The 26,378-nt window shown below is 52.0% G+C and overlaps 2 protein-coding genes across 6 annotated transcripts in view; one reads left to right on the top strand and one right to left on the bottom strand.

Annotated features, from left to right (window-relative positions):
- The window catches only part of TG (thyroglobulin), a 254,110-nt gene that overhangs the window by 46,235 nt on the left and 181,497 nt on the right, over window positions 1-26,378 (bottom strand). The gene's annotated exons all lie outside the window — the stretch shown is intronic.
- The window catches only part of SLA (Src like adaptor), a 37,768-nt gene continuing 24,829 nt past the window's right edge, over window positions 13,440-26,378 (top strand). Inside the window, exons 1-4 of one of the 5 annotated variants that reach the window (XM_042973586.1) lie at window positions 13,440-13,873; window positions 15,619-15,879; window positions 22,609-22,846; window positions 24,346-24,535. The gene's annotated coding sequence lies outside the window, so the exon portion shown is untranslated. Of the gene's footprint in view, window positions 13,874-15,189; window positions 15,471-15,618; window positions 15,880-22,608; window positions 22,847-24,345; window positions 24,536-26,378 lie in introns of those variants that run through there. The other 4 variants (XM_042973587.1, XM_015537881.2, XM_007073820.3 and 1 more) reach the window with 4 other exon arrangements.

Raw genomic sequence — 26,378 nt, 5'->3', positions numbered from 1 at the left:
CAACGGAAGGCTGTGGAATCTGACAGAATTGGATGAAAATCCCAGCTCTGCTTCGTAGACGTTTGAGTGGAGACTCTATCCTCAGCTATCGGAAGGACTATAATGATACCGATGGCTTCCCCGCAGGATTGTTGTAGAAGACAAAAGATGCTTTGCATTGTAATGGTGGAGTATGCTACCGGCTCTGTGTATTCAATAAACGATAGCAATGATTGTTTCCAGTTTTGCGATGTTCTGGACAAAGCTGCAATGGACATACACCGTTACAGCTAAATCTATTCACATATCCTGGATGATTTCCTCATACAAAGGCATTAGGAGGTCAGAAAGGACGCTTTTCTTCTGACAGATCATTAAAAAAACGTGTTGCACGAGCTGCTCGCCCGACATTTAATGGTTTCTCACTAAAGAGACACTGTGTGAAAATATTAAAGGCAAATATTTGTGCACGATGTATCATACATATGTGATGAACATTTATATAGGTTTTAAAGCTTTGTGTCTCGGCATCTATAGCTGTCTTGAGAAAGTGGTTTTATTGAGATGTAACTTACGTATCGTACAGTTCGCTCACTCAAAGCAAACGGTTCAGCGGTTTCTAGCTATATTCACAGAGTCATGCAAGCATCACCAGGATCTAATTTTAGAATCTGTTCATTGTCCCACAAAGAAACCATGAACCCATTAGCTGTCATTCCCCAGTGCCACCCTCACACCCAGCCCCAGGCAACCACTAATCCACTTTCTGTCTCGGCAGATTTGCCTGTTCTGAACATTTCATAAAAATGGAATCGCGCAACATGTGGCCTTTTGTGTCTGGATCCTTCCACTTCATCCACGTAGCACCACTTTGTTCCGTTTTATTGCTGAATCATATTCTATGGTAGACGTCTACCCTATTTAGCTTATCTTTGCATCTGCCGGTGGACATCTCGGTTGTTTACACTTTTTGGCGATTCTAAATAATGCTGCTATGAATACGCATGTTCAGGTGTGTGTGTGTGTGTGTGTGTGTGTGTGTTTTCAGTTCTCTCAGTTGTGTACCCAGGGGTAGAATTGCAGGGTTACGTGCTTCCCCTATTTCGACCTCCTGAGAAGCTGCCGAAATGTTTCCTAAAGCAGTTGCACCATTTTGTACCCCCACAAGCAGTGTGTGAATGCTCCTACTTCCCCACATCCTCGCCAGTTCTTATCATCTCAAAACGTTATTTGTAGTCCAGCAGTCCTAGCAGGTATAAAGTGGTATTTCGTTGTGGTTTTGATTTTCACTTCCCTAGTGTCTGATGACGTTGAGTATCTTTCCATGTGCTTATGGGCCACTTGGACATCTTTGGAGACATATCTATTTAGCCCCGTGGCCCATTTTTAAATGGGTTTATTTGTCTTTCTCTTATTCAGTTAGAAGTGTTCTGCGTAAATCCCAGATACAGGTCCCTTGTCGAATAGATGATTTGGAAATGTCTTCTCCCAGTCTGTCTTTTCCACTTTCTTTTTTTTTTTATTTTTTAAACTTTTTAATGTTTATTTTATTTTTGAGAGAGAGACAGACAGACAGAGAGAGAGAGGGCGTAAGCAGGGGAGGGGCAGAGAGAGGGGGAGACACAGAACCCGAAGCAGGTTCCAGGCTCTGAGCTGTCAGCACAGCGCCTGACACGGGGCTTAATCTCATGATGGCAAGATCGTGACCTTGAGCTGAAACCAAGAGTCGGACGCTTCACCGACTGAGCCACCCAGGGGCCCCAGTCTTTTCCAGTTTCTTAATGGTAGCTTTTGTAGCTCAGAATTTTTAACATTGATGAAGCGCAGCGTTAGCTCTTTTTCTTTGCCGCTGGTACCTTCGGCGTCATAGCTAAGAAACCACCACTTAACTCAAGGCCCAGGGGCCCCGCTCTGCATTCTGTATAGAAATAGTTTTGAAACACTTTTGGTTTTTCACGATGAGCTGCCAAACTGCCCTGCAGGGAGGCTGTACCTTGGCGTATTTTATTTGCAAACTTCGATTCCCCACTGACTGTGTCCACACTGTCGGGAGCTGGATCCGGGCTGTTTGTCTCCACAGCCACCGCTCCGCCAGCATCCATCTGCCAGAGGGAACGGGGATGAAGGCGGATTTCTGGACTCTTCCTCCCTTCTCCAGCCTCCATGGCAAACACTGGCCTCCAATGTGGCTCGGCCATACACCTGTCCCTTTTACCTGTGGAGGCCTCGCCTGGGCATTTGTCGGGAGAGCCCTCCGAGGGGACACCTCGCAGACACTTCTTCAGCTTGGGAAGGGGGAGGAGCCGGGCCATGGCTCTGCCCTTCAGATCAGAGCTTGCTCTCCTGTCGTGTTGTTTCCTCCAGGTTCCTGCAGCCTTGCCAAAATGCCTTTTTCTGTCTGTCACAAACATTACACCTAATTGCCTCAGTCACCTTCTGGCTGTCAGAAACCATTTAAATGCTTGCCACTGAAAAGTACCGGTTTCCCAGGCAAAGCCATCACCCTTTAAAAGGGACACTCTGTGTGATAGCTGAGGCAATGACAGGCCCCTTATTTCCACGGCATTTAGAATGCAGGGACGCTCTCCGTCCGTCCTCAATCAGCAATTCATCCATCCGCGTTGGGTATAGGTGGCTTTTTAAAAATAATTTCGTAATTAGAGCTTGCAAAAGTGCCTGGATGTTTCTTTCTATGTCTTCCTGTAGCTTTGTTTTGGGGACCAGCTGGGCCAGCGCACGGGGTAGAAGACAGGGAAAGCGTGGGCCCTGGAAGATTACACACACTCAGAGACACACACACAAAGACACATTCACGCATTCTGTCACACCAGACACGCATACACTCGGGAACACGCACGGTCGCAGACAGAAACGCACATATACACACAGACACACACTTGGGTATACACAGACATACAACCACACACACATACATGCCAGACTTTCTTGAAATAGCCACTCTAGGGGAGGGGGGTCAGATGGCAGATGGGTTCAGGGGACTGATTAACCACATGAGCTAAAGAAGAAAGGAAATGGGTCCCAAGTATCCCGGCACCCCCAGAACAGGGTCTGGGACCCAGATAAGTAGGTTTTGAGTTAGTGAGCCAGTGACTATGAGTGAGGGGATAGACGGATGGATGGATGGACAGATGGATGGACAGATGGACAGATGGATATATGGATGGATGGACGGACGGGTGGACAGATGGACAGATGGACAGAAGGATGGATGGGTGGATGGATGGATGGATGGATGGATGGGTAAATGGATGGGTGGATGGATGGATGGATGGACAGGTGGACAGACGGACAGATGGATGGGCCTATTTTTTCTCCTGAGTGAAAAGGGGCATTTGCATCGAGGCGTTATGAGGAGTAAATTTGAGAGGAATCCAGCCCAAGCAAGAGACCAATTTCAGAGGGTGGTCAACCATAGCTTCTAGGACAGCGATGGAGAGTCAGGAAAGGCTCTTGCCCAGGGGGTTGCAGAGAGCCTTTTAGGAAAGCCACCGAATCATTTGTCTTTGCAGCCTTGGCGCCGAAAACGGTGCACAGCACTCCGCAGGCTCTCAGTAAACTACTGGGCACCGGAGCCTCCCGAAGACGCACTCCTGACGGCAGAGGTTGGGATGGCTAGTCCTTCGCCCCCGGAGTCTAACACGGAGCGTGTGCGCTGGAGGCCTCCCCTAGACATGGATCCAGCAGGATGGGACTGGAATGAATGGCCGGATGGTCGGCTGGCAGGCTGAGCGGGATGACGGGGAGAGAGCGGCGCTGAGGCGGGGAGCCTCACAGCTTGGAGTTGAACTGTGACTTTACCACCTTCTTATTCTTTGGCTTTGAACAAATTACATCTCTACACCTCAGTCCCAGAGCTACAGAGCACCTGCCTCACAGACCTGTGGCGAGGGGTGCAAGAAAGGCACTGTGTGAGCAGCTCTGCCCAGCTTCCTCTGCTTCTACCAATGTTAGTTCTGTGGATACGACCAGCACGACACCTGCACACCCGCCCTTCATTGCCCAGGACCACCTCGCACTACCCTGAAACCTTGGAAACAACTCCCAGTGTAGAAAAGCGGGCAAGGACATGGATTTAGAAACCAGAAAGACTTGCGTTCGAATCCCTGCTCTGCCACGTGGTGGCTTTGTCATTCCGGGCAAATCGATTCACCTCACCGAATTCGTTTCGCAAAGGTGGGATTTTGTCCACACCTCTTAGGTTTGTCGTGCGGGCCGGTGGGGTTGACACGCGCATGGCACCAAGGGCAGCTCCTTGCCCAGCACTGTATCCTTGTACCTGAGGTCAAGGTGGAAGGACAGAGGTTGAGGGAGGTGACCCCGCAGGTGCCTGTGTTGGGAGAAAGCTGGCCCAGAATGGAAGCCTGGCCTCCTCAATTTTCCTGAGTCACTTGTTTTCCCTGCTGGGTTTGACTCCTGCAGCCAGCCATGATGTGTGAATTCCACCCCAAGAAACAGGAGGGTCCGGAAGATTGTGCAACCTAGCAAAGACTTCTGGAAGTGAGAAAGTCACGTCCAGTGACTCTTTTCCTCCCAGTCCCCTCCGGACTGCCTCCCTCTCTCCATTTCGCCCTTCCTTTACTTTCTTCTCCCTTCCCTTCCTTCAGCAAATGCCACTGGCCGGCTCCCGACCAGGACAAAGGGCTCAGGACACCTGCCCTAGAGACGTGCACTGTGTGTGTGGTCTGAGGTTCTGGTGAACACCCGTGGCCTTGAGAGTACAGGAGAGGAAGTGGTTGACTCCTGGACCCGAGGGGGTCAGGGCGGCCCCTCAGAGGACAGCACACAAAGGGCGTGACCTAGGCTGTCCGGATGGCATCAGTGGTGATTGAAGCAGAGAGTGGGAGAAGAGCAGAAAGGAGACAGGCCTGGTACTCGCCCCTCCCCGGAGGGGTGTTTGTCAGAAGGGGCACCTGGACAAAAAGCAAGACCAGGAGGCCAGGCACCGGCCTAGAAAGGCCTTCCCGTGTGCCATGTGCAAAGGGAGGAGTCAGGGAGTCCCCGGGGATTCAGCTAGAGGGTGCTGGAACCGGGTTCCAGGTTGGAATCTTTGAGCCGGCCACAGCGGTGGGGGGAATGGGCTGCAGGTTAAGCGGGCTCCCACCCAACATCCACACCGGAGAGGTCACAGTGGACACGCTCTTTGGGGTTCCTGAGGGGAAACTGTGTCTGCTTGACCAGCTGGACTGAGACCCTCGGTCCTGGCCTTTCCTGGTGTCTGTATCTTCAGGCCTGAGCCTCACACGCCAACCCTGCCCCGTGAGGCCTCCTGCGTTTGGATGGGCTCAGCCTTTTCCACTGTGGTGGCTATTTCTTTGCCTTGTATTAGCCCCAGCGGGGTGTGAGGTGTGAGCCCAGCCCCCACCCTGAACACAGGGTGGCCCTGACAGCCCCTGGGCCCTCAATTCAAGGAGACCCACTCCCCAAACCTTCCCAGGCAGGCACTCCCAGGGGACTCTGGCTAAGGTGTTGATGCACCTCTATGAGCTGAATAGGCAAAGCCTCTGAGTTCCTGCTCCTGCTGAGCTCCTGGAGTCCATTTCACATTATTTCCAACATCATCCCCTTCTGATGTGTCAGGTGGAAACAGATAGAAATTATTAGAGCTATAGGAAAACTGCACAGAACGTGGGCATTGGGATTGGAGAAATCGTATTGAATCTTGCACTGACAACTTGGCAAGTGGCCTTACTCTCTGGGTCTTGGTTTCCCCATCTGTAAAATGGGCATATTGGGTCTCAAGGTGTAGCATCCAGAGCATGGGCCATGGGGTCTGCGAGTCCAAGCTCAAGTTCAGCAATCCTTCTTACTCACCGCGGTGTGTCTTTAGAAGAGTGATTTAAGTTCCCTGGGCCTCAGTTTCCTTCATGCAAAATGAGGGCAAGGAGAGGATTCGCCTCATTCGTTTGTTGGGGTGAATTCATGAGACAACATGTGAAGTGTTATATACGTTAGGTTTCTTATAAGTAGAAGCAATCACTGGGGCTCCCGGGTGGCTCAGTTGGTTCAGTGACCGACTCTTGGTTTCGGCTCGGGTCATGCTGTCGTGGTTTTGTGGGTTCGAGCCCCGCATCAGGCTCTGTGCTGGCCGCGCGGAGCCTGCTTGGGATTCTCTCTCTCCCCCTCTGTCTCTTCCCCTCCCCCACTCGCTCTCTCTCAAAATACATAAACTTAAAAAAAAAAAAAGAATCATTAAGCTCATAATTGACATTTCAAAAGAGTTCTTCCAAAAATGAAGTGAGCTAAAGCACTATCCAGAGTGTAGTTGTTATTTATAATGGTATTGCTACTCAAACTAAAGTGGAAACTAGGGAAATATTCTCCGGTCGAAAGAAGCCTTCCGGGGTTGAATTTCGCTTCGGCCAAGGATATTTTAAGCCACCGAGCTCGCCTGTCCCTCCCTGTCCTCCTCATCCAACGCACGCCGCTGCATGTAATTAGTCGTGGCTCAGCGGACAATGAAGTAGATGCCGGCTAACAATTTCACACGCGTCCAGGCGCCGATGAATGGATGACACCGCCGTAAATTACATCTCGGCCGGCTCCGAGCTTGCTCAGCTTTAGAGGACGGCAGCAGGATCTTGTCGTGAGTACAAAAGCACATCGCACAGAGGCGTTAAGGCGTCACAGGATGAGAGCGTTGGAGGGGACGCTAGGGGAAGCCATCATCATTCTGTCACGGATCTTAACCTCACCGGGGGGCTAGTAAGGCACATTCAGAGGCGGCTGGGCCAGTTTCGTCACTGTTATGTTTGAGGAGATGAAACTGCCGGGGCAGGGCAGTGAAGGGGCCTCACTCGGTTCTCGAGGGGAGGCTGATCGCAGAGGCCTTATCACTGAATGTCTGGCCAGCTATTTCGGCTGTTCCCCGGGGACGCAGACGGCTCGGATGCTGTGAGTCTATTATCAGGATAATTCCACGCCTGGCCCCCTTTGGACGGCAGATGCTGCCGGGAATCAGAGTGATTAAGGCCTTAAGGAAGTTGTAAGGGAGGGGAGGGGTTTTTTTAAATTATTTTTTATGTTACACCTGCTCCCTCTGTCCTTCCCTCCGGTTTTCCCTCCCCTCTCCCCTTACTTCCTTCTAGTAATAGGTAAAGGTTGCTCTGGCTATGGAAGATGCTAGTACCAGGCGCTGATCACTGACAAGACAGGTGGCTCCCTGCCTTCATGGAACCTATAGTGTTTGAAAGTCAGACCAGCATGGAGATGGGAAAATGAGGGTGTTCTAGGAGAGACCCTTGAAAAACTTCCCTTCCTGGGGCCTGACTCCACCCAGCAGCAGCACGACCAACTCTTCCCTCTCATGGGAAGACTCCCACGGGCCTTTGTTCTTGAGCAGAGCTCACAAGGACCTCGGTGCCCCTCCCAGAAGCCGGACTGTATATTTGCACGGGCAAAGATAACATGTGGCCTTTCAAAATTCCTTGTTAAGATCTCTCTTTGCTCAGAAACGATGCCTGTCTCCTTTATGTTTCTGTTAGAGTCCTGGTCTCCCGAAGGAAGTGCACAAGCCAGTCCGCTGGGGCACCAAAAGAAAATTCCAGAAAATATTATTTAACTAGTCTTACACTTCGCACATATTTTTCTGTTTATAACGTGTATATTAGCAGCGTCATCTGCATATATAATTCATGACTAAATGGGCATATATGGGGGTGCTTACTCAAAACTCTTACTGTCTGGGTGCACGACCGAAAGTTTGGAGATGATCATACTAGAAAACGGGAAGAGGCCCTTTTCTAAGTGGGCTGAGGACAAGCGAGTCCAGCTGGGACGTCGCCATAGACCCACAGTGTCTGCTCTGCTCCTAGGAACAATAACGATCGGCAAACTTCTTGCCTCTGGGATAGCTACCGGTCGAGGCTCAGCTACAGGCAAACAGTACCAAAGATGTTGTCATCCCTCTTCCCCACCAATGCCGAATGGCATGAGCCAGTCTGGGGCCCCGACCATTTGTATAATCAAAGAATCCCACTTCTGAGCAGAGGACAAGAGCAGGGGAGACGTGGCCTGGCCCCACCTTTTGCAGGGAGTGAAGGGAACACAGGCCCTTTGACCAGCCTCTGACTCAGTAAGATAAAAGGATCAAAGCGTTGGCTGGGGCCCCAACAGGAGACTCATCCCTGATTCTGGCAGATCCTAAAGTGAGGGGAAAGCCATTCTAGGTCAGTGGAACAACAGGAGTAAATTCAGAGGCAAAACCCGGCAGAGCCTGTCCAGGCGACTAGAGAAAGAGGCAGGTAGCTGGGAAGGCAAGTTGGGGCAGGACCAGATGAGGAGTCCACACAATGCTCCTTAAGGATGATGGGGGGGGTGGCTATGGAAGGCTGGGGCAAAACAGGACTGACACCGAGCTGATCTGAGGAGAAGCCATTTGTCAGCCTGTCCCAGCTGCAAGGAGGTCACAGGAGGCAGTATGACAGATGAGCGAAAGATACGGAAGTCGCTTCCAACTCCAAAAAAGATGTGACTGAAGTCATCTCATAGTGAAAAAAAAGAGAGAGAGAGAGAGAGAAGGCATAAAATGAACATCCCGGCTGTACCACCAAATGTCTAGTTTTGATGGACAACTCTCATGTTCAAGGTTTAGCTGAAAGTCACCCCTCTGTCCAGCCTTTGGCTTGCCTGCAAACCCCAGCCATTCCCGCTGGGTTCCCTCATCTCTGTTATCGCCATCACGCTGCCCTGGCATCGTGGTTTATTCCCAGCTCCTATTTGACTCACGCTGAGCTACTAGATGGCAGGGCATATGTCACCGTCACCCTTGTCCCCCTAGAGCTTAGCCTCATGGCTGACCCGAGGTTAACATTCATTTAATATATTACTCATCTAAATAAGTGAGTGACCGAGTTAGATCTAGGAAATAAAAGGGTTTGCACATCGGTGCACCTAGAGGAACTTTGTAAAGAAGGCCAAGCTGCAAAGACTGAACTTCCTGAGCTCTGAGCAATGCGTTGGCCTCTTTATCAACCCTCCACAGAGCTGGGAAGTGGTGCCGTCTCCCCCGAGGCGGGACTGGAGGGCTAGGTTGAGCAATGACCAAAGAGAACAACTTTAGTGAATCAACACGTTTGTGCAACTCGTCCCAGCAGAGAAGCACGGTGAGAACAAAGCTTTCACTTTTCTCTTTCCTAAGAAGGCTGTCAAGTCAAGAGGCCTCTCTGGGAAACACACAGACTCCGAGGCCACACAGGCCTCACTCCATCTGTAGAATTCAGCCCATCGAGATGGACCACTTCTCCAGCTTTGGAGATGGTTCCAGAAATAAAAGCAACTGCCATCTCTGGAGAAACAATAGGGTCTGATCTCTCCCAGATGATGTCCATGGTTGGCTTACCGTCTTCCCCGGAGGTGAAGACTCAATATTCACAATTAGGTGCTTTTGTTCAGAAGGCAGGTGCATAGCCTTATTTATTCATTTAATGAGAGGTAATTATGGGTCATCGCTTTGGGGGCGGGCCAAGGTCACGTGTTACACATGCACCTGCCTGGCAGGGCATATGTCACCTTCACCCTTGTCCCCCTAGAGCTTAGCCTCATGGCTGACCCGAGGTTAACATTCATTTAATATATTACTCATCTAAATAAGCGAGTGACCGAGTTAGATCTAGGAAATAAAAGGGTTTGCACATCGGTGCACCTAGAGGAACTTTGTAAAGAAGGCCAAGCTGCAAAGGCTGAACTTCCTGAGCTCTGAGCAATGCGTTGGCCTCTTTATCAACCCTCCACAGAGCTGGGAAGTGGTGCCGTCTCCCCCGAGGCGGGACTGGAGGGCTAGGTTGAGCAATGACCAAAGAGAACAACTTTAGTGAATCAACACGTTTGTGCAACTCGTCCCAGCAGAGAAGCACGGTGAGAACAAAGCTTTCACTTTTCTCTTTCCTAAGAAGGCTGTCAAGTCAAGAGGCCTCTCTGGGAAACACACAGACTCCGAGGCCACACAGGCCTCACTCCATCTGTAGAATTCAGCCCATCGAGATGGACCACTTCTCCAGCTTTGGAGATGGTTCCAGAAATAAAAGCAACTGCCATCTCTGGAGAAACAATAGGGTCTGATCTCTCCCAGATGATGTCCATGGTTGGCTTACCGTCTTCCCCGGAGGTGAAGACTCAATATTCACAATTAGGTGCTTTTGTTCAGAAGGCAGGTGCATAGCCTTATTTATTCATTTAATGAGAGGTAATTATGGGTCATCGCTTTGGGGGCGGGCCAAGGTCACGTGTTACACATGCACCTGCCTTCCCAAGCATAGGCTCCACTTTAAGGGAAAGGGAGACACTCGTATGTGTGCCTCGTGCCGTGCTAGGTAGTCTGTACACATTTTCCTGCGGACCCTGAGACCTAGAAAGGCAGTGGGATTAGTAATACCTGTGCGTGGGCACACGGCTCTTAAATATCTTGAACCCCCTTCTCTTGCTCGTGACTCCCATATTCACGTGTCCCTATTCCCATGAACAGGTACAACTCCAAGGGGTGTTCTGAGGAGGGAGCAATTACCTTTGGTTGGGGGCGGGGGGGGTCTGGAAATATGTATGAACAAGGTGAGCTCTGGGATGGGTCTTGCAGGGGCGGGGGGGGGGGCGTCCCACACAGGTTGGGGAAGGGCAGTGGCGAAGTACATGGTGAAGAGGCGGGAGGCCTGTCTGAAGCGTAGAGGGAAACGTCAGGTCCTTACAGTGGAGGGGGCGTGGAGGCCTTGAATGGTGATGCTGCCGTGGGAGGGAGGGTAGAGAACAAACGGCGAGGAGCACTGAGTGCCAGGAAAAGGGATGGAGTTGGTCCTGTGGGAAGCAGGAATCTTCAGCAGGTGCTTGAGGAGGACACGGGGCTGGAACAGTGTGAGGGAAGCCGGGGGCCGGGGGAGGGGGGCGGGAAGCCCCTCTGCAAGGCCAACAAAATAGTGACAGTGAGCTCACCTCCATAGCCTGTCGAGCTGGACCTGGGTGGTGTCCCTCATCAGCTGGGGGCTGTAGGGCAAGTAAGTTAAACCCTAGGAACCTTGGTCTCTTCCGGCAAAGTCTGGACATACAGACCACTCAGGAAGAATAAACAAGGGCCATAAACAAGATCCGAGTCTCTTTCCCACCAACCCCCCCATGTTAATTCCCTTTCTCTTCTTCCTGCTCCTTGAACGTCGCACACACTCTCTGCCCGGTGCTTCCCCCAACTGTCCTTCCTCCTGATCTTCATGTTGCTGTCATTCTGGGCTCGTTTCAAAGTTCTCTTCCAAGGTGCGAGTTCCCCTTACTGTCCCCTTTCCCTTGGGTGATTTCTATGCCATCAACTGTTCACATCTCTAACTCAGCTCCTAGAGCAGTGCCTAACACACAGAAGGTGCTCGACAAATATTTGCTGAATGACTGACTGACTGAGTTGCTTATCCAGCTACAGAAGGGGCATAAACTTGGTTCTCAGAGAACTTCTAGTTTGCATGGGATCTTGAAGTTCATCTGGTTTCACCCTTTTAAATACGAGAATCCCTTCTACGGTTTCATGGCGTCCAGCACAACGCCTTCCATTGGGAATATGCTCGTGTAACTTCCCTACGAAGTGGGCCAGCCTACACTTGACCGTCTCCACTGAGAGGGAGCTTATGAGTTCCTGAGGTCTCCTTTCTCATCTTCTAGCCTTTCCAACACTAATGGGGAAAGAAGGGAACACAGTTTTGAGTAGAACCAGGAAACTGATCATGCTGGACGAAGCTGTCAACCGTGGGGCTTTCCCATCGCGCTCTGGCCACGGCCACGCGTTGCTCAGCCGGCTTAACTTTCTAGAACCTAGAGGCCCTCTGCAATCTGAAGGGCCTGCCAGCCCTCCCCAAGTGGGGAACGTTAACACCTGGCTCTGGACAATGTTAAGAGGGTAAAGCTAGTTGTTAACATGTGGAACGTTGCATTTCAGTGAGGCGGTGACTGCAGCCCCACACTTCACTGAGCAATCCTCAACCCATGAGGACATCTTGCTAATCTTCCTGGGGCCATTGGCCTGCGGCCTAATAGCTAATTAACTGGCAAACCCCTCCAGGAGTCAGGTGCTTTCTACACAGATGGACCTGAGTGTCTCTCTGAGCCCTAACGTGTGGCCTCCTGTCATACTGTCACTTGGCTGGGGCTGACCCTATACTTATACTTGAGGTCCTGGGTGGAGGCATCTCCTGCCCAGTGTTTTTATGTCTGCTTCTTGTGCTGACTCGGAACATCAGTGACCTTGAACACCAAACCAGGCTGCTGGGGTAGAATCCCATCTGGTCCTGCCACGCCTGGCTGCCAGGTTCCCGCATGGAACCAGGAGTCCAGGCCTCTCCTGGCTCCCTCCCTGTCGGCAGGCTCCTGAATTCCTTGAGTGCAGGGAGGGGTGGAGCCTCACTCATGCTGCGCCCGAGGCTCCCCTCCCTGTCTGTGGTCCCACTGCGGGTTTTACGCATAAGGACCTTGCAACGCAAGAAGTTGGCTGCACTCGGCAATTCCCCAAGTATCCGGTACGCACCCCGTGTGGTGCTGGGCCGGGAGAAACGGGGATGAGGGTGTTGGCGGTGAGCTCCCTGAAGGGACAGCCTTGCCGAACCTGCCACACGACATTGGTGCCTGTCTTGTAACCCCCCGCCCTGCCTGCTCCCTCTACCAAACCAGCCCCTCTGTACGGATGCGGCCCACGCATCGCGCACCTCTGCGGGGCGCCTCCGGGGACCCCGGACCGGGACACACGCCTGCTCTGCCTCTCAGGTCACCTGTATTATGGCGGAGAAGGAGGGCAGGTAGAAGCCACCCCACAGGGGGTCCTGTGGCATTCCACCGTTCCGCCACGCGCGGCAGGGATCGTGGGTGGCCGGCCGCGGGACTGGGTCCATGTGAACCGACCGCTGACCGCTGGGCAGCGCTTGTGATCCATGAGAGGACGGCACGCAGGTTGACTTCCTGAACGCTCCCAGTACCTCCGTGGGATAGCTGTGATCCGGTGGTGTCTGTTCCCTAGGGCACCGCCTGACGATGCCTGGCACGTTTTGGCAGGGTCAGTGCTGCCAGCATCAGGTAAGTGGAGGCCAGGATGCTGCTCGACATCCTACAGTACCCAGGGAAGCCCCCTGCCCTCTGCTAACACACCCGGCAAAGAACAGGTCCGGCCGGAACGTCCGTAGTGCCGAGACGGAGAACCCTCTGGGAAGGTGGAAACAGGAGCCTCAAGCCGGGGTCGCTAGCCCAGATCACACATGGGTGCACGGCTGCCCTGGTTTCACCCCTGCTCTCGCTGACGCCAGCCCCGGGCTCTCCCTCCTCCACACCTGCTGCGTGAGCCACAGTTCGGCTTCCATGCAGCACAGTGGCAGTTTTAGGGACATGTTCTCAAACCGCCTTTGTTTCCCGGCAGTTACCGCAGGAGGGAAAGGGAGATAACAAACCACCAAAGCTGGGGGAAGTGAGGGGCACACCCTCCCTGCCCCTGTCACCCAGTTACCCACTGGGAACAGGCAGAGCCGATACTGTGACCCTGGCCACAACCCAGGGGCTCCAAATTCTGAGCCTCTCCTCCTGCAGGGGCTCCTCCCGTCCATGGTCTGTGTGCTTTCATGGAGACCCCTCTGTGGTCCGCTGTCTGTCTGTCGCCTGCCTCTGCCATCAGGCTTGGAGCTTCCCCGAACCCTCCGGAGTCTGTCCAAGCCAGTGGCTCCTCGTGCCGCTCACGGCCGGCCTTGCCCCGGGCTGGCTCTGTCTCCTCCTGTGGGTCTCAGCTAATGGCGGACCACGGACACTGACCACCTGTGGGAAGTGACGCGCCCCGGCCCCTCTGTCACACCGGCCGCCCCATTTTCTCGGCAGTCCCCACCACTGATGGTTGCTGTATTCGGGTCTTTGTCACATGGCTCCCCCAGAGAAGGTAAACTCCGCGAGGGTTCTGTCGGGTTTTGCACCTGCCTGAATTCCAGAGCCTGGAACAGGCCCGGTAAAATTTTATTGAATAAACGACTGCAGGAGGGAATGCACTCAGTGTCTCCTTCACATGCTTGGTAATTTTTTTTTTAAGTTGCCACAAAGCTCATGCCTTCTGACAATTGGTCCAAGCCTCTTCTCCTCTGTGTGAAGCTGGTGGGGGGGAATCTCCACTTTGGCATGTTTCTGCCTGCCTGTGCTTCCCGTTCTCAATCTTTCTCACCATTTCCTTTGTGCCTTCCTGGGGTTCCCTGTGGACAGCGGGTATTTTCACAAGTTGCCTAAGGAGGCAACTATCTAGCGCGGAGTTCCTTTTTCATTTAGAAACGGCCCTGATGTTCTCGAGAGCTCTGACAACTACACAGTGCGAGGTTTCTAAATGAGGGCTGGGTTGGGGCGGCTCATCACCAGCCCTGGACACTGGCCCCTGGCTCTGCTTGGGGACCAGCCATGTGATTGTGGGAAAGTCACTGGACACTCAGCTCTGGAGTCTCTGTGAAGCGTGGTGGGGGGGTCGGCTGGGGCTCTCAGAGGGTCGCCCCAATACAGTCATCTGGTGTTCCCAGCTCCAGTAGGGAAGTCCTGCCACTAAGTCCTTAGCCCCCATGTGACTGAGTTTTCCCACTTAAGACTCACATACTATGAATAGGGAGCTATATATCATCATCATCATCATCATCATCATCATCATCATCATCATCATTATTATTTGAATTTTAACCCATCAGAAAGCTAAAATAGGCACATATGCCCATCACCTGGATCCAGCAAACGTTAACATTTTTCCACGTTTGCTTTCGGCCTCTCTCGTTTTCTTCTTTCTTTATATTTATCTGCTTTTGTATTTTCTTTTTCTTTTTCTTTTAGCGAACCACTTGAAAGTTGCAGACATTATGACACTTGACCTCCAAATGCAGCAGGGAGTATCTCCCGAGAACCAGCACGTTTTTCTCACATAACCACATCACTATCAAACCCAAGGAAATGAACACTGACACAATATTATCTACAATGCAGTGTCTATGTGAATACCCTCCCTCCCCCGCCACCTCCGTCCCAAGAATGTTCTTTCGAGGTCTTTTCCCTCGATCCAGGACCCAGCCAAGCCTCACATACTGTGCTCAGTCACCATGTTTTCTTAGTCAATTTTAATCTACAACGTGGTGGAGGGGGGCGCGGGTTGGGGGGGGTGGGCGGCGCGGGGCGGATGGGGGGTGGGAAGCTAACTACATTGCATTGCCTTTCTCACTGCTTCTGGTCATGGCACAGCAAAGGGGCTGCGTGTCTTGCCCCGAAGGCTGATGGGTAGCTACTTTCTGGAGTAGGCATTGGTGGCTACTATTTCAAAAGTCTGCCAATTAAACAGAAGCTCTGGTCCAGGGCCCATTTGCAGGGACAGAAAAGAAGCAGCAATCACTGGGAAGCTGGGAAACCAGGAAAGGAGGAGCTGCAGGCCTGAGCCCCAGCCTCCTCGGACCCAGTGGGCTCCAGGGATGTGTGAGAACAGCCTCTCAGCCTCCTCTGCCTTTTAACTAGAGAAAAAGGTGCCAGCCTCGGAAAGCCTGAGCACAGCCCAGGCCCTAGAATCAAGCTGCATATGTTCCCAAGTGCTTTGTAATGATGGTGATGGTGATGTTGATGATGATGATAATAATAATAATAATAATGCCACTGTCTTCCCTATCCTTACAGAGAGAAGCCTGCTCAGAGAGGTTACTGAAAACAGGAACCTGACCTTCTGCAAGTCCCACGCCTTCCTCATTTCTAGCAGAGGAAGTGTGTGGCTGCTTTAGCAACCACTGTTCTTGATAGCTTGGACTTCTCTACACCCGCGGAGGCCTGGCCACCTGCTCGCTCTGCGGGAGCAGCGGCAGCTGATGGAGAGGCGGTGACGGTGCTCCTGGCAGTCGCTCCGTAGCTGCTCCCAGGGGAGACCATGCCCAGCTTCTGAAGGTATCTTAGGGGACAGGGCAGGGGCTGGGCGGGGAGAAACCTCAGACTCCTCAGACGCACAACTGGTGGGGCACTGACTTTCTGGAGACACAAGAGTGCTCTGCGGGAACACGGAGAGTGAGGCTGACACCTAACACAGTGCCCGGCACCTGGCAGCCGTTTGGTGGGCATGTGATATAGAATTACAGACGGCAAGAGGGGCTGGGGATCTTGGGCCGGGGACACTCCTGCCGGAGGGCATTTTCTGGCGAAGGGCCAGCAGCCTGGCACATAGCAGGCTTCTTACTAAGGGCAACTGATGTTTGCCATCAGTCTTCGAGCTGTATGACCTTGAACCTCTCCAGGCCTTCGTTTTCCCCGCTGTAAAGTGGGAATAATGGCACCCAATACAACAGGTATCGGGCATGTTAAATGAGCTAACATATGCAAAGTGCCCAGGCCAGTTTGAGACACAGAGTAGGTTTTCAATAAATGCAAACGACGTGGAGTCATGACATGCAAAGATGATGGGGCCCAGGTAGGCTGACGGCTCACCAAGGTGCTTCTAAGGGCTTGGGTGCGTGGATCTTTGGGAAGATGCCAATGATAACCAATAACAATCAGAGTAGGTGGCGTGTGTATGGGGACAGGGGGAAGATTAAGGAAAAACAATTATGTGAGGTATATAACATCTAAAAACACAGAATGTTAGAATTAGATTTTGGAGCGCTAGAATTCCCTGAGGAAAGCGGCACATTCCGTATTCTTTTAGGCGCCAACACATCCAGAGAGCCTAATGCCAGATGACCTGGGCTTTGGCCTCAGATCGTACATCGGGACCATGCGTGTGGGGGGCGAAGGAATGGTGTCCACCGTACTGAGTGGCCGGGGAGGGGCACTGCATGAAAAGCTATTTTCCTACGGTCCTCAGAACAGTCCCGCAAGATTATGATTATGACTTGCTTTTGACAAATGAGACAAGGCTCAGAGAGGTTGAGTAATTCGTATAAGTCACACAGCTGGCAAGAGGCTGTAAGGGCTCCAAGGGCTGAGGTGGGGAAGAAGAGGGTCTCAGCTACAGCAGGTGTATGAAGGACCAAAGTGTGTACTATGGCAGGTGTTCTTTGTTTTAAGAGATATGTATCCCAGAGTCTGCAAATTGGCATTCTGTGGTTTGCTATGAGACGCTGAGCTGCAAACCTATAAGGCGGGTTATGGCGCTTTCAAACCTGGGCAGCTAAGCCCTCATCAAAGTTCTGGCAAAATCCTTTGCAAATGACTTTCTCTAGTTAGGAGAATGCTATTCAAGCGTGCTTAAGGTGTTCTGGAAGTATAACGAGAGCAACATTAAAAACCTACTTAAAATAGACTAGAAATCTATTTAGACTTCTGTGCTTTAAACAGATCTAGCCTCAGGGCAGGAAAGGGTTCCATGGAAGACCGCTCACTGAATCAGCCATACCTGCGTCAACATTCCGGGTCAGCCGCCCATGAGCTGTGTGACTCCGAACCAGTCACTGTGCCTCTCTGAGTCTTACTTTCCGCCTCATGAAAAGAAGCCCTGCATGTTTGTAAGAAGTCTAAATTATAGGCCCTCTAAAGAAGATGCTAAGTACTAAGTAGGAGCAGCCGAGCAGGATGCTCCTTGATTTCTCTGAATGCTGATTTCTGCATCTTCCTCCAGGTGATTAACTGAAACAGACACGGGTAGGTTTAGAATTGCAGCAAACTGAAATCATTTCTCTAAAACAGAAAGAAAAAAAAAACAAAACACCAACTTCACCACTCTTGAGTTTTGAGAGCTGGCAGTGTATTTCCGAGGGGAGGGTGTCTTTTTTAAAGACTTAGGAAGCATCCACTGCGGTGAACCCTAATCAGTTTCCTGCATTAATAGATGCTGCTGGTTTTTTAAGTTTTCATTTGACATTCAGGAAGAACTTATTTCCCCCGGCTCCGAGAGAGGCTAAGAGCTGAAAATTCTCATTAAGGCTTTCCGGCAAGTCAGGCAGGACCAGCGGGCGGGGGGTGGGCCCTGGGTGTACCTCTAGCCATCCGTCCAGCCCTCCCTCCCCTTAATAAATATGCATCGAGGCCACACCATGTGACCGACTTCCTCCCCTCTCACCTCCCCAGGCGTCCGAAGAAGTACTGGGTCCAACCACTTCCTCCCATCTGAGAACCGCCAAGGGAGGGGGCTTATTTCATTATGGTAACTGAGCTACAGACAGAAACTTGTCAAACAGCTTTGCAAAGTCATACTTTTCCTCCCTGGCGCCCTCCAGGCAGCAGGGTCCGTGGCTGGAGGGCTTGGGGTGCGGCAGGGGGGGAGGCGGAGAGACCCAGAGAGCCTTAGAAGAAAGTGGGAAAAGTACAGCCCCTCCCACCTGTACCTTGCCAGGCACTTTACAGACAACACTTTGGGTCACTCACCCAAATGGAGCAAGCGCCTACTATGTGCCAGGCACCTGGTAGGTAAAGGTTTTTTTCATCGAGGAATATACTAGACGTGGGTGGTGCTCTCAGGAAGTTCACAGCCTGAGGCCGGGGTGCCTAACACACACTTAAAGAAACAAATAGGGAATGGTGTGTGTGCCGTGAAGGGAACAGAGCCCAGGACAAAGAGTGCGGGTAGACCGGTGGTTCGGTTGGATGCTCACGTTACCTGGGCGGTGGCCGTGCCTGTTCCCAATGTACGGACCTCCCAGCGTCCCCACTCCTCCCCCCGCCCCCAGCCAAGGCCTCCGAGTCTCGGGGACAATCGCTTAGGACTTAACACCCTCTGAATGCAAACTCCAAGCACCCAGAGCATCAGGACCCAATTCTTGGTGTCGGCTCTATCAACACACCTCTGGGTCCACCTACAGAATACCTATTACATACGTGCCTCCCGACCTCCTGACAAAAAAAGGATGCATCCAGCTTTATACGACCCTCCGTCCATTCCCTCATGCCTCCGAGCACACAGCTAAGAGCCCTGCTCGGGAGCCAGACGCCTGCATTCAAATCCTACCTCCCCCCCTTACAAACGGACCTCTGACAGGTTCTAGAAATGCTCAGGCTTCAGTTTCCCTAGTTCTACGAAGCACGGCGTGACGGTGATGCGTCCTACGTAGACCGGTCGTGGGGGTCCGGTGGGTACGTGTAAAAGCCTTCCTCGGCACACGGGAGGCTCCGGATTTTCTCCGGTTGCCATACGCTCAGCCCATGAGCGGCACAGACGGCACGGATCTGTGAGGAACACGGAACCCTCCCTCTGGTCTACCTGCTATTTACAGGGGAGCAAGCCGATACCCGAAGAAGGAAAGTGGTTCACCCCCCGTCTCCGAGAGGTTAGCGGGCCCGTTGTGGGTTCCAAAGCCATAACGTACGGGAAGCACACATGAGGAAAAACTAGGGAGGAGAAATGGGTTAATGCTCCCTCTGCCCGTGCTGGAGTCACCCCACCCGTGCAAACGAGTCTAACGCAAAGTCGCCAAGTTCCCCTCAGTACCTCAGGGCTCGGAGCAGAGGGGCAGAGGTGTGAGGGAAGGGCCCGACAGCCGGCTCTTCCAGGAGCAACAGTGGCTTCGCAATGGTCGAAGCAAGGGGCCTTGAAGGACACAGGCAGGGGACGTGCCGACTCCCAGACCTGTGTGCCTTCTCTGGTCTCCCGGCAATCCTAGCTCTTAGGGTGCTTGTGAGCTGGTTTAAATGTGTATAGTGCTGGGACGAGGGTGGTGGAAGGAATCAGGGTTGGTAGTAAAAAGAATCAGGGCTTGGGGCACCTGGGTGGTTCAGTCTGCTAAGGGTCCGACTTCGGCTCAGGTCATGATCTCGCGGTCCGTGGGTTCGAGCCCCGCGTCGGGCTCTGTGCTGACAGCTCGGAGCCTGGAACCTGCTTCGGATTCTGTGTCTCCCTCTCTCTCTGCCCCTTCCCCCGCTCACACTCTGTCTCTCTCTCTCAAAAATAAGTAAACATTGGGGAAAAAAAAAAAAAGAATCAGGGTTTGAAAGCTGGCCCGGCCACTGAATGAGCTGTGTGCCCCTGAGCACCTTACTCAACCTCTCTGAGACTCTGTTTCCTCATCTGTACGATGTATGGTGGGCTCTTTGGGGTATCAGATGAGTCACTGTACTTCAAACACTGGATTCAGACCCTCCATATAGTGGGTGGTCATCATCGAGATCAGTGTCTCTTCTTTGAAAGCAACGGAGATGTCTTTGGGTAGCTGTTCTGGATAGGGGTGATTGTTGGGAGAAAGTCGATTCCTTCCACCGGTGCCTGGAACCAGTGCATCCTGGCTCGTGAGGGCCCACTGTGCGCACCTCTTCCTAACTCCGCGTCTGGGGAGGTCACCTCGCAAGCCGGAAACCAGCCATGGTGGGAATATTTACACCCCAGAGGTGAGCAACCCTTACAGATTAGAATCATCCTCCCTCTGCCCATCACTGATTGTTAAACATTTACTACCACACCACTAATTCTCTCTCTCTCTCCCTCTCTCTCTTTCTCTCTCTCTCTCTCCTGGCCACACTGTCCCTCTACTCTCCACCTATTCTGTTCTGTTTTATGGAGTAGCTTCTGTGTTCCAGCCACGGGTAAAATCAGATCTGGCCACTGTCTTTACAGCACTTAGGGTCATTGTTGAACAATCACACAAGTAACTGTTACAATTATAATCCACTTAAAGGGCAATGCAGGATTCCTGAGGAGGTTTTAAAAAAACAAACAAAAAAAAAGAGTAGCTCAGTGTTTCTCATCCCTAGAAGCACATGCAAATATCCTGGGGTTTTTGGAGAAAGACCAGTGCCCACGCCCCACTAGAGGAAACGTCTAAGAACCCCCAAGGGTAGGACCCCCGCATCTGTGTTGTGACGAGTGATCCACAGCGAGGGACGAAGGCCCTGGAGCAGGTGGCTCAGCATATGCAAACGATGTCGTTAGCAAAATACCAATTTCCAGCTTGTTCGATAGGTTTATGAGCCACCCTGTTGATCGGTGTGTGTGCATAAAAAGCAAAACGAAGTCCTGCTGTGCAATGTGGTGTAGTAAGAGGGTCGCCAGCTTCACCTCCCTGGGCCCCCGTGTCCAGGCGACCTTTAGCATCTGTACGCGAGTCTGCGGCCACCCCCCCTCCTTCTTCGGAAACGTGCATTTCCCAAGTATCTGTATTTGGAAGGAAAAGAAAAAGCCTATCCATATTTACTGTTTCTCCGTTCTGCGTAATTGTGTACCTGCGTCATCTGATACCAAAATAATTATCTTTACGACGGACTTTTTTCAGTGTTTATGATGTCAGTGTTTATGATGTCAGCTAACGGGTTTTATATATTTATAACGGTCCTGTATACTGGCGGCCTCTGTGTATAAAAAGCTGATGGAGAAAAGAAACAAATGGTGGGGAGACTTTCTTCTTTTTATTCGATGCGATGCTAAAGCCACGTGGGGATTGACTCTTTGCCTATCTCTCCATGCCGGACCCCACATCACACGGACCACACTCCCTTGCCCGTGAAGCATTTTACTGTTGGCAGAGGCGAGCCACACAGACCCCAGGATGTGTGCCGCCCATGATACCTCCTCTCTCGAATTCTTACTTGTGAAAACCCAGCAAGGCAGATGTGGCTGTTAGGTCCGTTGTTAAAATAAAAACGAGCGATGGAAAGAGGCTTAGTGACGTAATACGGGTGAGGCGGAAATCTGCTTCAGCACCAACTGGCCCCAAATCTGGCTTCTTCCCATGACATCCTAAAATGTTATCCTAGTCTTAGGGTGGAGCTGAGGCTCTCTGTTGGCCTGAGAATACATGAGATCCCTTTCTGGGCACACAAGTCCAGAAGGAGCCGGAACACAGGCTCAGGGACACGTGGGTCAGGCAGAATGGTGGACAGAGTGCTGGACAGGGAGTTCTGGTCCCTGTCCAAACTTCCTAGGTGACTTTGAGCAAGTTGCTTGCCCTCTCTGAGCCTTTTCTTTGTGATATGAGGGCACTGAACTGCCACTTTTCAATTGGTGCTTTACGATATCCTGAGATTCGGTTGTCCCATCAAGAGACTGGAGGGGTAAGAGTGCTGAACCCTGAGTCCCCAACCAGCAGCTTGCTTTTATCTATTTTACATATTAAGCTTCTGGGGAAGCTCTTTTTTTTTAAGTTTATTTATTTTGAGACACACACAGAGAGAGAGAGAGAGAGAGAGAGAGAGAGAGAGAGAGAGCAGGGAAGGGGCAGAGAGAGAATTCCAATCCACGCTGACAGCATAGAGCGTGACAAGGGGCTCTATCCCACAAACTGTGAAAACATGACCTGTGACAAAATCAAGAATCAGATGCCCAACCGACTGAGCCACCCAGGCGCCCCTGGGGAAACTCTTAAAATGGGATTCAACCAACAGGCTTGGAGTATCCTGGATGAGAGGATCCCGAGGTCTCCTCCAAGTGGCCATTTAAAGGCTCTGGTTTTGAGTTAGGCAGGAGGAGGAAGAGGGAGCACTCGAGCACCTTTCTGAGCTGGCTGCCTGTCCTGGCCAGTGTCCCAGGAGCCAAGGCCATACCACAGCCCTCCTCCGCCATGCAAGAAAGGAGAACGAGGTGGGGTTGGGGGATAGGGAGGACAGGCTGTGGCTGCACCTGCCCTGAGAGGAGAGCAGGGAACAATGTGGGTCACAGCACAGATGCACCTGTCGAGTGAGGTCAGGATGTGGTGGGGTGCCCCCGGAAATCCTGCGAGATCCTTGGCAGGGAAACCAACCAATGCTAAGCCCCTGTTCCAGCTCTCGTTCCTGGTGCACAGCATCAGACCACAGGCAGCACCAAGCAAGCCCCAAGTCAACTGGGCGGACGGTTGGACACAGTGGACGGACAATTGAGGCAACAGGGCCATGAGCCATTGTCTGTCCCAACGCTTTCCCCACGGTATTTGAGAACGCTGAGGCCAAGGAGGAGAAGAGACCCGCTCGAGCTTGCAGTGAGTTAGCTGGCCACCCAATACCACCAAGGGATCTAGCTTTGGTAAGTCTTTAGCTGTTTGATTTACCAAACGTATCTCTGCTTTAGATATGATCTGTAATTTGACCCTCAAAACAACCCTGCAGGGCATATATTTGTCTCCCAAAGTTATAGATTTAAAACTCAAGGCTCAGAGAAGTGCGGGAACTTGGCAAAGGACACACAGCCAGTAGGTTGGGAGCAGGAATCTGAACTCAGGGTTGCCTGCCTTGAAAACCCTTTCAGAGATTCCTTATTGTTTCCCAGCTCCGCTTCTGATTATAAAAGCAATCCATGTCCGTAGGGGAAACACCTGGAGTTTTTAGAAAGGTGTAAATAAGAAATCGATAACATTTACCTGAGAAAATCACCACCCAGAGAGAGCCCTTGGAAGCATCTTGGAAATCATCTCCTTTAATATTTTTGTACACGTATTTGCAAATGTGTGTGAATTTTTTGCAACACCGGGCTAGTATAAGCACAGCTGGTTTTTCTTGTTTCTCGGTCCCCCCTCCCTTTACAGCATTTAACAGTTCTCTAAAATAATACTGTGAAAGGGTGGAAAACACTCCACATGACTCACTCTGGCTCTTTTGACCACACAGGCCACCTAAGGGTGGTACTGAGACCTGAGCACACCTTAACTGCCTCTCTCTCCTGGATGATTCGCCCCTGCCTGATCCCCAGACACGGGCTCCCAAACATTGCCTCCTGACGTCCCAGAGACCCTTCTGGACCTCCCTGTCCCTTGTATTAAAGTTTCCCCCAGAAGTTTACGGTCCCAGAAGTTTACTCTGATGGCTTTCAAAAATCACTTTTCTGAGAACCAGAGGGCAGGAAAGCAAGACAGCGTTTCACGGAGGGTGAGAGCACAGCTTTTGGGATCTGGCGGACCTGGTTTGAAGCCCAGGCTTCCCTCTTACGAGTCGTATAGCCTTGGACAAGTGAATTTATCTCACCTCTGGAGCAACCTGGGGCATGGCGGCTAGAAAATGCGGAGCAAAATCTGATCTGCCACGGTGGCGGTGGTGGCTCTGGTTACCTCTGCCGTCGTCGGGGTCAGGGTACAGCGGATGGTGACGTTCCCCACCGGTGGCATCACGCTTCCACGCCTTAGAAGCTGGTCATGCGAGTGGGTTTACGCTGTCACGCTTTGTGGGGGGATTTTCCAAGGTCAAAGGGCAGGCTGCATCCCTAAGTAGATTTTTATACTAACTAAACCTTGTCGATAAGGTTTTCCAGCTGTTTCTGGTTTTATAACAGAGTCCGGCCCCAACTTCCTTTGGCTGGGGCTCCTCAACTCTCTGCCCCCAGCGCCCAAGGTGGGGGGCGGGGCGGGGAGGGGTTCAGGCTACGGTCCTTTCCAACAGTGAGGCCCGGGCAATGGAAGCGCAAAGTGGATAAAGTACAGAGAACTGTCCTGGGATGCCATCCGGGAATGGAAGGTTCTGAGAAGTCTGACTGCTGTATCTATAAGATAATGCAGAACGCACAATGAAAGGATCCCTGATCTGGTCCAACAGCAACCTAGCCAGAGAAGGGTAGCTGGCGAGCGCCTCCCACACGACCGAGGGCAACTCCCTGCAGCCGTGTGACCTCTCCGTGCCGTGTGTCCGCACTGCCCAGAGGTCCTTGGGGATCTTTCTTCCTCCCCGTGCAGCAAGGCAGCGGCACGGCCGCTGGGAAAGGCCGTCGGTGCCAAAGTCAGGAGAGGTAGGTGTGCGTCCTGCATCCGGGCCCTGCATGCGTCTAGCTCCCGGAGTGTGGACAGGTGAGCTCACCAGCTGACCTCCACCCCGAGAGGGTGGAAGAGGAAGTCTCCCCACGGCCCCCCAGCCCCCAGCCCCAGGGATGCTGGGAGATTAAATGCAGTGTGTCTGCTAACTGCCCACCAGAAGGCAGAGCACAGAACAGCCTTCCCTTGACCCTGAAGAATATAAAGACAGGGTGAGGATTCTGTAATGGAGCTTGATAAGAGAAGTGATGACGGTTCTTTTATTAATAGTTCTTAACAGTTATTTTTTTTTAACGTTTATTTATTTATTTTTGAGATAGAGAGAGACAGAGCATGAATGGGGGAGGGGCAGTTTATTAATAGTTCTTAAAAAGTCACGGAGTCTTGACTCCTAGAATTAAAAGGGGCTAAGTGCGGGGCGCCTGGGTGGCTCAGTGGGTTAAGTGTCTGACTCTTGATTTTGGCTCAGGTCATGATCTCGAAGTTCATGGGACCGAGCTCCGCCTTGGGCTCTGCCCTGATAGCTCAGAGCCTGCTTGGGATTCTCTCCCTCCTTTTCTCTCGGCCTCTTCCCTCCCCGCCCCCCCCCCCCCCCCCACACACACACACACTCTCTGTCTCCAAATAAATTTAAAAAAGTAAACTTTAAAAAGGGGGGCTACGTGGTTTGTCTTTGGAGACCATCTTTTTCACTCATCTCGCTTTCCAGAGGAGTCAACTGAGGCCCAAGTTCTCACAAAGAAAACAGCTTTGCTCCAAAGACTAGGGGGAAGGTAAGAGGCAAATGCCAGCTCTGATCCCTGACATCCCAGAGAAAAGGGAGAAAGAAACCAAACGTTCAGAGCGAATTTTAATTAACTCATTTCTCTTTTGCCCTTTCTTTGTTGTTCCTGGAAGCAATTATGTGCCTCATACCCTCTCTCCCACCTCCAGCCCCTGCATAAAACTGTCACAGATTAAATCAGATTGCTCAGCCATTTCATTAGGGAGACTCTGGCTTTCGGTCTCTGGGGGCATTTTTACTCTGCTCAAATAAAAGCCTCTCTCAGATAAGTTAACTCCTTCCTGGAGACTACAGGAAGCCCACAAGAAGACCACTGAGGGCTGTTGAGACCTTCTGGGGTTTTCTGAACGGCGCGGGATATAGTGGGCTGGTGCACACGTGCACCTGCAAAGACAGAAGAGACCAGAGCTGGAGGAGCAGGGCGGAGGGAGTGTCAGACCTCTGGGACCTACCCGACCTTTCTCGTGTCACCACCCTGGGTATGTTTCTTTTCTTGGACGGACCTCAGTTTTCCCACCTGAGAAATGCGAGTTTCAAGTCTTTCTTTTTCCTGTCCTGGATCCCAAGAACCCCCTCCCCCCTGCCCCAAATTGCCAACGAATGCTCGAGAATTACAAAGTTGTCGGGAGGGAGTGAAGTCAGAGTTCACTTTGCTAGATGACAAGGTCTTTTCCCCACGACCCTTCTGGAATTGTGGTGTGAAGGAAGGAGACAGGGGGACACGGGGGCCGGGGGCTGCCGCCAGAAAGGGGCTCCGAGGGAGAAGGTGGGGCAGGGGGGAGGGCACTGGGATGTCCGGTGGGCGGGAAACGGCACCCCAAGTGGGGTGGGGGAAGGGGAAAGGTACGACCCCTGGCGTTTAACTAGTGCTGGATGCCAAGTGTCCAGCTGTGGGAACAGAACGGCACTGCTAGGGGGTCTGGTGACAGCACGCACTGCGACGTGGGGACACATGGGAGAGACAGGGGCGAGGCTAGCCTACACAGGTCAGAGTCGACCTCTCCCCAGCCCGTCCTGAGAGCCTTCTCCAGGCCTCG

The sequence above is a fragment of the Panthera tigris genome, chromosome F2, assembly GCF_018350195.1.
Source record: "Panthera tigris isolate Pti1 chromosome F2, P.tigris_Pti1_mat1.1, whole genome shotgun sequence".
Classification (NCBI taxonomy): Eukaryota; Metazoa; Chordata; class Mammalia; order Carnivora; family Felidae; genus Panthera; species Panthera tigris.
This window is presented reverse-complemented; position numbering and strand designations above follow the sequence as displayed.